Genomic DNA, 13,745 nt, shown 5'->3' with positions numbered 1-13,745 from the left:
ACAACTGCTGAGACAAGGAGGGCAGAATGGAGGATGGGTATGCAAGGGTGCACACCAAGGCCAAGGTCCAATTAGCTACCCTGTGTTCAGGGTGAGCCTGTGGCTACAGCTAGAAAAACAGCCTGGACACTGACTGGATGGACACAGGCAGTATACCAAAAATGTGTGCCTGGTGGATCAGGAAGACAAGTGAAGATCCCAGGAAGCACATAGAATATCTAGAGACAGCTTGGTCACAAGGTTCAAACGCAACCGAGGGAATCTTAATAGTGGATGGTGCAGCCACAGCAAGAAACTGGCACTTCCCAAGAACAGGACATTTAGGGCCAAACCACACGCAAACCTCAGGACTTTGCAGGTGGATGTTACTGGGGGCAACCTATTAAAGTGGAAACAGCAGTGGAAAGAATGTCGTTTGTCATATTCCTGATACCACTTCTCCAAGGTCCTTTGGAATATGTCACATGCTGTCTTGCCTTTGATATTTATCTGTGTGAGTCTAGTACCCCAGCTCAATTATATGGTGTTAAAGGATAAGAATCACATGTTTTCCCGAGCTTCTGGAACAATCTAGCCCTGTCTAGAATTCTCCAGTCTTGGTCCAGCTACTCTTACCCTTCCCCTCCACGTTCCAGCCATCTGTCAGTTCCTCAAATCTGATAGATTCTTCCTATCTAAGAGTACTCACAACAGATTCTCCTGTCACCTGGATATTCTTCTCCCACCCTGACCTTCCTTCGCTTTTGTCAGCTAATAAATCTGCTTCTTTGAGGTCACTATTTTAACACTGTGGTCTGTGACATTTCTTGACCAGTTAATACACTCCTCTGGAGTCTTGTACTTGTATTCCAGAACACTCAGGTAATAGAACTAACAACTCACCTGCTATGCTGCAGGTACGATGCTAAGTGACATAATTAGACTCCTTTTAAATTCTGACAGCAGCCCAGAGGAGTAGGTATTATTACTGGTGTCACCAGTCACAAATGGAGGAGATGGAAGTGTGAGAATTTGAATAATTCTTCAGGATAAATGGTCAAAATCTGAATCTAGACAATGATTACAGGGCCTAAAACACAGTAAACTCTGGATAAATAATCTGTTCATTATGATTGGTGGTGCTCAATAAAAGACACAAGTGAATAAATGTGGACAAAAGGTTGTTCTCATCAAAGGTAACATCTAAGATCCCAAACATCTGTCCATTCTACTTTCCACAAAAAGGGTGGATTGATTTTCTAGTTTAACTGGAAAAGAAATGGTGAGGTCTTTCCAGAGGTTCAATAATTATCACCCTTTTTCTTTTCAGGTTTTCAAGTGACTTATAGTACCATCACTCAGCCCTAATGAACCCACTGCTAGAAAAAATTTTCCCCTTCGAACCCAGGTTTGTTTCAGCGGGAAAATCATGTTTGGCAGATGCTTAAATTGAAGCTGCTCTTTCTGCCCTTATGTTTTTTCCCCCTGGGGCATTGGTTCTCAAAGTGTGGTCCCTGGACCAGCACTGGCCGGTGCACTGGGGACTTCTTTCATTTTCAGGTCCCAGCCAGCCTTACAGAATCAGAGCCTCTGGGCTGGGGCCTGGCCATCTGTGGATTCACAAGCCCTCCAGGGGATTCTGATGCTCCTCACTGTTTGAGAACCACTGCCTGAGGGGATGAGTGAAGAACACACCTCAGACCTGGGCACCCAGTACACTTAGTTCCCTTTGTTGTTGAATTCCATATATTTGTCATGAGTTTCCCCTCCAGGCACGCTTTCAAGACACCTACATTAACTGCATTACCATGAGAAGTTATTTGCTATTTGCTATTTTTAAACTCTCAAGTCTAAAAATGAGGTAACTGAATTCTAAGATAGTCTCTCCAGTTTGCTCCTTGGTCCTGTTACAGATGCAATTTGGGGCAGCAATTCAGCCCTTTCTGTTACAGTGCTTGGTACTAATCACCTACAGGTAGCATCTAGGGCATGGCCGCAAGTGCCCGAGCACTTAGAACTGCCTTAGCAGATTCAGCTAAGACAGTAAAATCTGTGCAAAACTGTTCTTTCCCCACCACATCCTAAATAAAGTCCTTAAAAAAAGTCCCAATAAAGCAAGCCTCTTTTTTCCTGCAGGTGCATCTTCACCCAGGCAGTGACCACTTAGGAAGCCCCACCTGCATGGTGAGCTGCTACAGTCTCATCTGTGGAGACTCGCACTCAAGCTGGGGCCCTTCCCAAGTCCTTCTCAGCCCCTTGCTGAGGCCAAGCTCCTGTAAGGCTGACAAAATCTGAGCTCCACTTTCTCCAGTCTCCAAAGTACAGACCCACTTCTACACAGTCGCTGCTTATACAGGCAACTGACGTAAGTTGAGGCTACCAGTGTGATAACGACACCACCATCAGCCATCAGGCTGATGGCTTTTAAAAGCCTGTCTGGGGGCGCCTGGGTGGCTCAGTCAATTAAGCAGCCGACTTTGGCTCAGGTCATGATCTCACAGTTTGTGGGTTCGAGCCCCGTGTCCGGCTCTATGCGGACAGCTCAGCGCCTGGAACCTGCTTTGGATTCTGTGTGTCCCTCTCTCTCTGCCCCTCTCCCATTCATGTGCTGTCTGTCTGTCTCTCTCTCTGCCAAAAATAAATAAACATTTAAAAAGTAAAATAAATAAAATAAAAGCCTGTCTGGCCTGGGGTAAGATCAAGAAACCGTCAAGATCAAAACACCTGCTTATACACTGAAGTCCAAAATCCAACACCATAAAATCCTTCCTCCTCTAACAACTTTTCTTCCCCAAATTCCACTTTCATTTATCGATTTCAATGTTTCTGGTTCATGCACCAAGTCATAGGGTATCTGACAGGACCTAACATAAAAGCGCACTATCTCAACTTGAGATCTGAATAAGGTGAGAAATAAAACATGTAGACATAAAGTTTATTATGACAAATGCGAAATTGGAGAATGTAGCTTAGTTTGGTGGTCAAAGGTACCACTAATGGAAGCTGTATACCCTTGTCTCATGAGGAAGAATAACTGAGCCATGCACATCTGGTTTAATCTTCCAGAAAGGTATGGTCCTCAAAGTTGATATTTATCAGCCAGATGGGTGTTCTGCCTTCCACAGGAGAGACGGAGGGAAGTGGTGAAAGGAGACAGCAGCACTGGTGTTCCCTAACACTGAATAAGAAAACATTTTCAAAAGTCAGTTTCTATGGCTTATGCAGGCTGTTTTTGTAAGGTGTGGAAGGCCTGTGTGCACAAGCAACCTAAGATCTATTTAATTCTGCGTTCAAAAGTTGTATGCAGAATTTAAAGGCAAAGCACTTTAAGAAATATGAAGTTTTTGGGGCGACTGGGTGGCTCCATCGGTTGAGTGTCTGACTTCGGCTCAGGTCATGATCTTGCAGTCTGTGGGTTCGAGCCCCACATCAGGCTTTGTGCTGACCGCTTGCTCGGAGCCTGGAACCTGCTTCAGATTCTGTGTCTCCTCTCTCTGCCCCTTCCCTGCTCACGCTTTGTCTCACTCTGTTTCTCAAAAATAAATAAATGTAAAAAAAAAATTAAAAAAATAAAAAGATATACGAAGTTTTTGTTGTAGCCCAGTTTGGTTTATAAAACTGCCCAGAAACCTGCAGATTAAAAAAAAAAAAAACTTTTCAAAGGGTCCAATTTCGATGAGTGGGAGAAGTAGGTCAAATGGAAAGATTTCTATTTTCCTAATTGGAAAAGGAACGATAATTAAAGGATTGATTTTGCTTTGCACCTTTCTGTCTTTTATAGCTTTCTTTTATAGCTATAACAAAGGTGCATGGAGCCTAAGCTAGTTTTCCCCTCCTAAAAAAGAACAACTTCACTGAAGATTTGTGTTCTTAGTTATCAAGTTTTAAGATGAGAGATTAATGTTGCAAATTCACCAACTGTAGCCAAGTTGACTTAAATACGTAATACATTGAAAAGGGTTGAGTTCATGAGAGTTCTCCTTGTGGCACTCTAATTTTGTGGAACTATGATAAAAGTTTTTCAGTGTGAGTAATAAGAAAACTAACGAGTTTCAAAATGCAACTTTAAAGCAGCCTACTTTTTATAAATATCAAAGAAAATACTCTGGAAATTGATTGGATTGTAAAATTTTTGACAAGTGTCCCGATTCTAAACAACTTGTAACTATTTATTACATATCTGTATGTGTCTTTTACTCTGGAATGACATTTCAAAATGTCAATGATTTTCCCCAAATTTCTCTCAAACTGATGGGTGTAAAGATAGCCACACAGGGACATCACTAAGCAAAGTTCTAGGTCACAGTTGTAGTGTGATTCTAAAATCTGAAACTTTTAAATTTGTTTTAAGGAACTGACATGAGCATTTAAACCTAAATACACCCAAGAGTTTGTAAATTTGAAAGTACCGTGCCTGAAGACAAATGAAGTTCAATGAAATCAATGGAAAATCACATCTTTATTTTTCATTAATACCCCTCCATGAGGAAGGAAGGGGTTACGTAAATGTAATGCCTTAGGGTTAGCAAAGATTTAACTGTTTTTGATTTCTCATTCAGAAGAGACATTCACTATTCTTGGTGGTAGGCTGATCTGTGAATTGTGGAAGTGGTTCATGGAGATACAGATCAGTGCACAGAGTGTGGGTTTGGGGTGTGGATGTGCTGCTTGGCACCAAGGGCACAGGGTGGAGACAGGACAGGAAGTTTCCAGACGCTGAGCTAGCACCACAGTTCATGTGCTGAGTTCAATCCTGAGTCTTGAGGAATACATCTACTATGAATTACAAATCTGGCAAGATACAGGTAAGGCCAAGGTTAAGTCTTCATAATCAGGCTTTGAACAACATATATAAAGGCAAAGCTTGCAAGTTTATCTCCTTTAGTGAGTGTTTTTGATGCCCTATCACCAGCACTATTTGGTAGAACTGACACCGTATGTTTTCATAGTATGCATTTGAGATGAGCTGCAGGTGACTTGGGATGATTTTGTAAAGTAATCACAAGACTAAGAAGATAATGCAGAGAGGCTGGGGCATGTAGATGTAGGAAAGTCCTATCTAGAGCAGCTGCTAAGTTTCTTTGTTTAAACCCATCCTCCATTTCTCTATGTAGTTACTACAATGGGTGACCCAGTTCTTATAATTTGTTCATAAGTTTCATTCAAAAGTGTGATAAAATTTTTGAGCACCTACTGGGTGTGATCATTGAATGAGATAAAATCCTTGTGTTCAAGAAGCTAAATGAGAAAACCATTATACCTGCAATAATAAGGACATACAAACAGACTGAATAGGGTGATTTGGTCTAGCCTGGGAACTGAATGAAGGCTTCCTAGAGGAAACACCACTTGAGTTGTGCTGGAAAAAGGACAGATTAACCAGGAAATGGGGGTAGCAGTGGTGTTGGAGAGAAGACAATAAATGTTTACAGTGGAGGGAGTAGAACGAATAAAACCTCAGAGGTATGAAAAAAACGATGGGAATCACAGAGGCACAGCTAAAGAGTCACAAGCAGCTGAGAGCATGGCAGGGCAAGGCACGAGGACAGAAGGGTGGGGGTCATGCCTCAATAGTTATGTGGAATGGGTCATGGAGAACACTGCAAGACATACAGGGAGGTATGGACCTTATCTTTAGGTAATGTGGGAGCCACTAGAGGATGTGGAGAAGATGTCTTTAGAAAGACATGGTGGGGCGCCTGGGTGGCTCAGTCGGTTGAGCGTCTGACTTCGGCTCAGGTCACGATCTCGCAGTTCGTGAGTTTGAGTCCCTGTGTCGGGCTCTGTGCTGACACCTCAGAGCCTGCAGCCTGCTTCGGATTCTGTGTCTCCCTCTCTCTCTGCCCCTTCGTGCTCATGCTCTGTCTCTCAAAAATGAATAAACGTTAAAAGAAAGAAAGAAAGAAAGAAAGAAAGAAAGAAAGAAAGAAAGAAAGAAAGACAGACGTGGCTGTGTGCAGGAAGGATTCAAACAGACAAAAAAAAGCAGGAGGAGGAGGAGGAGGAGGAGGAGGAGGAAACCTTCAATGCTTTTTGCTTTTGCAGAGGGAGAGAGATGATGGACTAAATAAGGCAAAAACCACAGGGATGAATAAGGGAGATGGATTTGAGACCTCTCAAGGGCTAAAATTAATAGAATGTGGTGGTTGAATAAGGTAAAAGATCTGTATGCTGAAAACTATAAATGCTTATGAAAGACTTTGAAGAAGACACAAAGAAATGGAAAAAAACATTCCATGCTCATGGTGGAAGAACACATATTATTAAAATGTCGATACTACCCAAAGCAATCTACATATTCAATGCAATCCTTATCGAAATAACACCAGCATTTTTCTGAACTAGAACAAATACTTCTAAAATTTGTATGGTATCAGGAAAGATCCCGAATAGCCAAAGTAACTTGAAAAAGAAAACCAGAGCTGGAGGCATCACAATTACAGACTTCAAGCTGTATTACAAATCTGCAGTCATCAAGACAGTATGGTATTGGCACAAAAACAGATACATAGATCAATGGAACAGAAGAGAGAACCCAGAAATTGACCCAGAAATGTATGGCCAACTAGTCTTCAACAAAGCAGGAAATCAACAAATAGTGTTGGGAAAACTGGACAGCATCATGCAGAAGAATGAAACTGGACCACTTTCTTATACCATATACAAAAATAAATTCAAAATGGATGAAAGACTTAAATCATTCAAAATCCTAGAGAATAAAACAGGCAGCAACCTCTTTGACTGTGGCTATAGCAACTTCTTACTCAACACATCTCCAGAGGCAAAGGAAACAGAAGGAAAAATGAACTACTGGGACCTCATCAAGATAAAAATCTTCTGCACAGAAAAGGAAACAATCAACAAAACTGAAAAGCAACCGACAGAATGGGAGAAGATATTTGCAAATGACATCTTGGATAAAGGGTTGGTATCCAAAATCTATAAATAACTTACCAAACTCAACACATGAAAATCAAATAAGTCAGTGAAGAAATGGGTAGAAGACATGAATAGACACATTTCCAAAGAAGACATTCATATGGCTAATACACCCATGAAAAGATGCTCAACATCCCTCATAATCAGGGAAATACAAATCAAAACCACAATGAGATACTGCCTCACACCTGTCAGAATGGCTAAAATTAACAACTCAGGAAACAACAGATGTTGGTGAGGATGAGGAGAAAGGGGAACACTTTTGCACTGCTGGCGGGAATGTAAACTGGTGCAGCCACTCTGGACAATGGTATGGAGGTTCCTCAAAAAGTTAAAAATAGAACTTCTCTAGGACCCAGCAATTGTACTACCAGGCATTTCTCCAAAGGATACAAAAATGCTGATTCAAAGGGGCACATACCCCTTCTATGTTTATAGCAGCACTATCAATAATAGCCATATTATGGAAAGAGCCCAAATGTCCTTCGAATGACAAACTGACAAATGGATAAAGATAGTTGATGTATGTATATGTATAGACACACACATATATACACATATTACTTAGCAATCAAAAAGAATGAAATCTTCCCATTTGCAAGAATGTGGATGGCACTAGAATATATTATGCTAAGTGAAATAAGTCAATCAGAGAAAGACATTTCATGTGATTTCACTTATATGTGGAATTTTAAGAAACAAAGCAGATGAACATAGGGAAGGGAAGGAAAACAAAATAAGATAAAAAGAGAGAGGGAAGTAAACCATAAGAGATTCTTAAATACAGAGAACAAACTGAGGGTTGCTGGAGGGGAGGTGACTGGGGAAGGATGGGCTAAATGGGTGATAGGCATTAAGGAGGGCACCTGTGATGAGCACTGGGTATTATGTATAAGTTATGAATCACTAAATTCTACTCCTGAAACCAATACTATACTATATGTTAACTAACATGAATTAAAAAAAAAAAAAAGAATGTGGTGGTTGATTACATGGGGGAGGGTGAAGGAGGCTGTCTACACGACGAACAGACTTGGAGGGTCCTAAGTTTAGTTTTGGATACTTTATGTTAGGGCTCCCCAGTGGAGATGTCCACTAGGCATTTGGATATGTGCTGAGGGGCACAGCCAAGGTTAGAGCTGACACTACAGATTAGGAAGTCAGCGGTGGACACATAGGAACTAAAACCATGAAGTCAATGGGATAACTCAGGGAGAATGTGCAACATGCAGAGGTCAGTGATCAGAAGCAGCAAATGAATGAGAGGCCCATAAAAGAAGGGAAAAAAAAGAATCTATTAGTAAAAAGGAGACATAGGAAGGCATGGGTTGCAGTAATAATAGGGGATGAGCTTTAGAAAGGACCAGAGGGATTACAGAGAATGTCATAAAGAGTTTGATCTGGAATAAGACCATAAGCTCCCTTTAAAAGTTTAATTCTGGGGGCGCCTGGGTGGCTCAGTCGGTTAAGCATCCGACTTCAGCTCAGGTCACGATCTCACGGTCCGTGAGTTCGAGCCCCACGTCGGGCTCTGGGCTGATGGCTCAGAGCCTGGAGCCTGCTTCCGATTCTGTGTCTCCCTCTCTCTCTGCCCCTCCCCCGTTCATGCTCTGTCTCTTTCTCAAAAATAAACGTTAAAAAAAAAACAACAACGTTTAAAAGTTTAATTCTGAGACAGCCTTCGTTGATTAAGTGCACTTAAAATAGTTGAGCAAGTTTTAACCTACAAAGGAACATTAGTCCATTTGATATTAGGAGAAGCATTTTGATCTTTTGGCCAAGTCATTTGTGCCATCTAGCACCGTATTGTTTAGTACAGTTAACTACCGCCACACAAAGCTACATATATTTAATTCAAAGTAAATAAAGTTAAATATTTAATTTCTCATTAGCACTAGTACATCCACTATCCTAGTAGTAACCATACTAGTAGTAGGCGTAGCACCAGCATATTTCAAGAGTTCAACAGCCACATGTGGCCTGTGGCTACTGTATTGGACATCATTGATATAATACTGTCACCATGGAAGACAACTCTGTGAGACGCTACTGATCTCGAAAATAACTAATTTTTGTTATTGCCCAAGGAAGGAGCCATGTGCTAAGCAAAATGCAGTTCATCGGTTGGAACATGGTAGATCTGGTCACAGTAATTATGCAGTCCTATGCTTGAGATATAATGCATCGTAGTATTAGAATTAGAAATACTTCGAAGGTTGAAATTACATGGAGCTAATACCGAGAAGTAGTATTGCAGTAGTGAATAAGAAGTGAATTCTTTTCCGGTGTTCAGATTCAATAAAATTTGGATATGCTGCCACCATCTGGATGAGTAGGAAAATTGAACCAAATCTGACCATTGAAAGTTTGTATTAATTTTCCCCAAATCTGCTTGCTAAGTGCCTTTTGTGTATCAGAGATATTTTGCTTGCTGAAAACAATCTTTCATTGTCTCTATTCCAAACCAATGTCTAAAGTTTAAAGCGTTCAATGTTATAAAGTGAGAGATCAGAGGACCCCCAAATACTGTTTCACTGGAGGAAAAAAAGTAGGAGAAAAGTAAAAATTCTTCATGTTGGAGAGTAGTAACGTTAGCCTCTACTGAGAAGCAGACATTGGTAATAACAATAAACTATTCAAACGAAATTAGTTATCTATCATAGTAGTGACTCAGAAGACGAAGGTAGGAATTCACTAAGTAGCTCATTTGCTATGGCATTGATGCTGCTTTAATAATTACGCCACGGTTATCTGAGATGCTGGCCAAGTGGAGGATTCTGTCCAGTCTGGATGACCGCAGTGTGAGGCCACGTGGTTCACTGCCAACAGATGTGGTTGCCCGCTTAACAGGGGAAGCATAAATGGCTAACGGTGTTTTTGTGAGTGTGTGTGTTGACCCCAAGTAGTGGGTCTCATTGCTCAAGGAACACAGACATAAAATTGAGATGCCTTGTGGAAAACTGTTATTCTAAAGGCATCCAGCAGGTGGCAGCAGTGCTTTAGTTAATGAGCATGCTCTTTCTGCTAACTATAACTGAAACAGGGTAAACTTATGATCAACCTTAACTAATCATACCTCTTTATGACGTCAAGCCAGAAGCATAATCTAAAATCTATATTTTCAGGAGGAGTCTATTTTAATCTTGAAAATGACCAATTGAAATTGGTCAAATGACCAATTAATCTTGAAAACACAATTTACAGAAAGCTTACTTACAGCCTAACTTCAAAGGCAGGAATGTGATGTGAGGTGGGGGTAGGATAAGAAGAGTCCAAACATGAGATAAGTGGATAGACTTCCACTCTAGAGGAGACCATCTGGGAAGAATGACTTCTTGCTTTCTGTGGCTTCATAAAACTCTTACAAGTAACCCTAATGCATGGGAGGCAGATATTTGGAAGCAATATCACAGACGATTGGAATACAGCGACTGAGCCCTTGTTGCTGGTGCATGTCACTAATGTACACAGAGGAAGCTTGCTTTAGGGCTGCTGCCAGGAGAGAGCGAACAGCTCCTGACAAGGGCTTGAGGATTACAAAGATGAAAAACAGATGGGAGAAGGGTCTAAGATGGCGGTGTATGAAAATCATGAACCCACCTCCTACCATGGACACGCCAAATCTACGGCTACATATGGATCACATCCTTCTAAAAGAAGATCCAAAAACTAGATGAACTGCTCTTGACGACAAAAGATAAAACGACCACATCCGGATGGATAGGAGAGACAGGTGCATGGTTTCACAAAGTGAAATAAGACAGAGAAAGACAAATATTGCATGGTTTTGCTTACATGTGGAATACAAAACACAAAACAAAAAACCAAAACTAATAAAACCCAGATTCACTGATGGTTGCTGGAAGGAAGGGGGTCTCTGGGTGGGTGAGTGGGTAGAATGTTGAAAGGGTGAAGGGATTAAGAAATACAAACTTCCAGTTATAAAATAAGTCATAGGAAAAGTGAAATTAGTCAGAGAGAGGCAAATATCATAGGACTCCACTCATATGAGGAATTTAAGATACAAAACAGATGAACATAAGGGAAGGGAAGCAAAAATAATATAAAAACAAAGAGGGGGAGAAACCATAAGAGACTCTTAAATACAGAGAACAAACTGAGGGTTGCTGGAGGGGTTATGGGAGGGAGGATGGGCTCAATGGGTAAGGGGCACTAGGGAGGACGCTTGAGCACTGGGTGTTATATGCAGGGGATGAATCACTGGAATCTACTCCTGAAATCATTATAGCACTATATTGTAACTAATTTGGATGTAAATTAAAAAAAAATTAATTAACAAAATAATAAGTAAGTCATGGGGATGTATTGTAATGTAGAGCATGGGGAATACAGTCAATACTATTGTATTAACTCTGTATGATGACAGATGGTTAAGTGGATGTGGTGACCATTTTGCAACGGATACAAGTGTTGAATCACTATGTTGTACACATGAAACCAATATAATACTGTATGTCAACTAAACCTCAATAAAAAAGAAAAGAAAATAAGAGCAGATGGAACACAAGGATGCAGGTGCTGAGGAGGGCTTACTGGAACCAGAGCTGACGGTGCCGCTAATGTGAGGAGAAAATTAGTTCTCAGCTATGCCTGCACAGCAGGACCACTTGGGTTATTTTAAGAGAGTCACACCCCAGATGAAACAAGTAAAAAATATCCAGGAAGAAGACCAATGCATCTGTGTTTTTAAATCACCAGGTGCTACCAAAGTGTAGACAAGGTTAGGAGCCAGTTGGAATCTAAGAAAAGGTAGGAGAGAGGGGCGTGGGACCAAGCCGCCAGGGGGAATGCAGGTAGGAACATTCAGGCTGATCAGGTAATGTTTGGGGGAGGTACAATTTTCTAAAAGTCAACTATATTATGTCAGCATCATATTAAGCATTGAGTGCATGCAAGTACAAGGGCATGCCCTCGGAAATCAGTCCAGCCCCTGTAAGTTTGTTAGGACCATGTTGCTCAAAGCCAGGAAACCATTGTGGCCTGGTGGGGAGTGTAAATGGCTAATGGTAAATGTTGACTTTATCTTGGCATTATTGGAGTTAAAATGATACAATGCCACTTAAATGGGGGAAGGCTTATTTAGGAATTCATGAGCAGCCCCTGCCCCGGGCATTCTCGGCTGGTCATGAGGGACTCGCCTTCTGAGGCCACCCTCTAGAGAAGGAGAAACTCATTACCAGGGTCCAATAAAAACCTGGTTAACAGAAAAGACCGTGTGGAAAGGGTGCAGTGAAAGTGTGGCTAGACTGTCCACTGTGGAATGGAGCCCCAGGGGAAATAAAGTTTAGGACGCTCTCACTGAAGAAGTGAGGGATGCTGAACAAAACCAATGCATACAAAGACTCTTGGCCTATATGACCCACACAATCCATTAGGCAAACTGAGGCTGTTGGGTGACCACCCTCAATTTTCATTCATTCCTACCTGCAACACGTACCTTCATCCCACTCTCTTATTTATTCACTCATCAAAGATGTAGTGTTGACCATTTGCTAAGATTCAGTATCAGCCTTCAGAGAGCTTACCCTTTATCAAGGGAGATTCTTGCACTGCTTCTCCATGCTCAGTGAAGGAAGAGCCTCTACTCTTGTCCAAGACCAACCCCTCCACCTATGCCCTTGACTCCATCCATGACCTTGACTCCAAACCTTTGGCTTCCTCCAGGACCTTGCTCAAACTCATCCCTTCTCTTCTTTTTCTCTTCAAACACCCCTTTTCTATCAGTTCCTTCCCCTCAGCACATAAGGAGAGAAATATTTCCATCTTCCAAACCTCTCTTGACCTTTGTTCCCTACAGTGACCACCAAATTTTACTCTTCTTCTTATAAGCCAAAAACTTCTGGAAACCACTGTCAATACTTCCTTATCTCTATTTTCTCATCTCTCATCCATTCTTCAACTCAGCCTAATCTGTTTCCGATTCTCTTGTCTCTCATATCCTTCCTACAGCCAAAAGGGAAATTTGCCCAATCTCAAATCTGAGCATCTCTTTTAAGGTCACTTAGGACAGAGTTCAATTCCTGAGTTGGACATAGGAAGCCATGCCTCCTTACCTAACCTCATCTCTCCCTAGCAAATGTCTCACTTGATACTCCAGCAATCCTGAACTGCAGTGCTTCCCCCAGGCCTTTTCTCATTTCTGTGTTTTTTTCCTACTCTCTTCTATACCTAGAATACTCTAACCCTTCTCCTTTCCCAGCTTTGCCTGAATTTTCCTGCACATTCTTTCACACTCAGCTCAAATATCACCTCCTCCAAGAGGCTTTCCCTGATTCCCCAGATGTAGCTGGATAAGTGAACTCAGCTCTGTGTTTCTGCAATATATTGAGAGTATCTCCAGGATGTTCTTATTAGCTAATATGCTAATTATCGGTTTGCATGTCTATATTATTGTTATTTGCTTGTATGTCTGTGTTCCCTTCCAGACTGAGAATTGCTTTAGAGTAAAGAAGAGGTTTGAAAATTTAACAATACATTGAAAACTCCAAATAGAAACAATTATTACAGTACCATGCTCTGTCTTCTACACATTATTGAAATTTTTGTTTAAACAACTGCTACCTCTAAATACAGGCATTATAGTTATTTCAAAAGAACTACTGTAATGGAAAAGTTATGGAATTAATCTAAGAGCTCATTACTTAAAAAGAATGGAATATGGTTCTTTGGGAGGAAAAGTATACAAGCCTTAGAAAATCTAAATAAAGGTGAAAAAACATTGAAAAACAAAGACAATGTGACAAATACTTAAAGAAGGCTACTACCATTACAAAACACCATGGCCAACGATATGTTAATAAATTTGG

The sequence above is a fragment of the Panthera onca genome, chromosome F2 (assembly GCF_046562875.1).
Source record: "Panthera onca isolate mPanOnc1 chromosome F2, mPanOnc1 haplotype 2, whole genome shotgun sequence".
NCBI lineage: Eukaryota > Metazoa > Chordata > Mammalia > Carnivora > Felidae > Panthera > Panthera onca.
The sequence above is the reverse complement of the archived record's forward strand: the minus strand, read 5'-3'. Positions refer to the sequence as shown.